The sequence below is a fragment of the Chiloscyllium plagiosum genome, unplaced genomic scaffold (assembly GCF_037043375.1).
Source record: "Chiloscyllium plagiosum isolate Xiang-an unplaced genomic scaffold, Cpla_swu_hap1 HiC_scaffold_40, whole genome shotgun sequence".
NCBI classification, from domain to species: domain Eukaryota; kingdom Metazoa; phylum Chordata; class Chondrichthyes; order Orectolobiformes; family Hemiscylliidae; genus Chiloscyllium; species Chiloscyllium plagiosum.
In genome coordinates this window covers 5,750,155-5,751,848 of record NW_028270178.1, presented here as the reverse complement: position 1 = coordinate 5,751,848, position 1,694 = coordinate 5,750,155, and the positions used below count along the sequence as shown (strand labels likewise).

General features: G+C 61.3%; 1 pseudogene; it reads left to right on the top strand.

Moving 5' to 3' along the window:
* Positions 1-943, top strand: part of LOC148138297 (ubiquitin-conjugating enzyme E2 L3-like) — an 8,076-nt pseudogene extending 7,133 nt beyond the window's left edge.
* Positions 944-1,694: the final 751 nt, after the last annotated feature.

The window sequence follows — 1,694 nt, the reverse complement described above, 5'->3', positions numbered from 1 at the left end:
GACCCCGTGTGTGTGTGTGAGCGACCCCGTGTGTGTGTGTGAGCGACCCCGTGTGTGTGTGTGAGCGACCCCGTGTGTGTGTGTGAGCGACCCCGTGTGTGTGTGTGAGCGACCCCGTGTGTGTGTGTGAGCGACCCCGTGTGTGTGAGCGACCCCGTGTGTGTGTGTGAGCGAGCGACCCCGTGTGTGTGTGAGCGAGCGACTGAGACCGCGCGCGGGCGTGTGTGTTGATGGGCGGGTGGTGGACGGTCTTGTTTGAGCGCGGAGGGTTTGTGGTGGGGTTAAAGGGCGGAGGGTGAAGGGTGTGCCTGGCGTGCTGCGTCCCGGTGAGGTGAGGTGAGGTTCACCTGTTTGTGTGTGTGTTTTTTCTCTCTGTCGACCCTTTCCCCCCGGCTCCCCCCGAACGGCTCACGGGGACAGTCATCGAGTCCCTGCTCAAGCTGATCCACAACCCCGAGCCGGAGCACCCCCTGCGCATCGAGTTGGCGGAGGAATACAGCAAGGACCGCAACAAGTTCCTGAGGAACGCGGAGGAGCACACGCGGAAATACAGCGAGGCGCGGCCGGACTGAACCGGGAATGAGGGGGTGGGTGTTGGTGTGGGGGGGGGGGGGCCTGATCTCCCCTCCCCCTCCCTCCCCCTTCGCCATCACCCCAACATGGATCTCGCCGTCTCGGGAAGCTGTGCTCCGTCCCTCGCTGTCGTGATTGCGCTGCCTTTTTCGTTCTATTTTGCTTTTTTTTCCGAATCGGGGGGTGGGGGGGGGGAGAAAGGGAAATGGCTCAACCCCCCCCCTTCCCCCTCGGATGCTGTCTCCCCCCCCCCCCCCACCCCACAGGGTAGGGGGTGGGGGAAGGAGATCTGATGTTCCTCCAATTGTCGTGGGAGGGTAGGGTTGGCGGTCTAGCTTCCTGGAGATTGGGGAGGGGGGGGATACATTGGAGCTGGCGGGGCAGGGGGGCAATTCAGGGCGGGTTAGGAGAGAGGGGGTTGGGATGCCCAGGGGGCTGGCTCTGAGGGATGGGTGTGGGGAGTGGGGGGGGTGTGGTTAGGAAGCAGGGACAAGGGGCGAGGGGGGACTGAGGAATGTCAGGGGTGCTTACAGAGGGGGGGTGGGGAAGGGGAAGGGGGTGGCTAGGGGTGGGATCTCGTGCATCTATCATTTCTTCTGCGGTAGAAATTTTTTTTGTAACGAATACGGAAAGGAAAATAAAAAAAATATGTCGGTGCATTGATTTGTTGGCTTGGTGGGTGTAGAATCGACGAACTAACTGCATCTATGTGTGTGTGTGTGTGTGTGAGAGCGCATTCGCCTGTGTCTGTGACCCCCGTGTGTGTGTCTGTGACCCCTGTGTGTGTGTCTGTGACCCCCGTGTGTGTGTCTGTGACCCCCGTGTGTGTGTCTGTGACCCCCGTGTGTGTGTCTGTGACCCCCGTGTGTGTGTCTGTGACCCCCGTGTGTGTGTCTGTGACCCCCGTGTGTGTGTCTGTGACCCCGTGTGTGTGTCTGTGACCCCCGTGTGTGTGTCTGTGACCCCCGTGTGTGTGTCTGTGACCCCCGTGTGTGTGTCTGTGACCCCCGTGTGTGTGTCTGTGACCCCCGTGTGTGTGTCTGTGACCCCCGTGTGTGTGTCTGCACATGTGCGCTTGTGCCCAGTTGTGTGTGTCTGTGCCCCTGTGTGTGTCTGCGAGC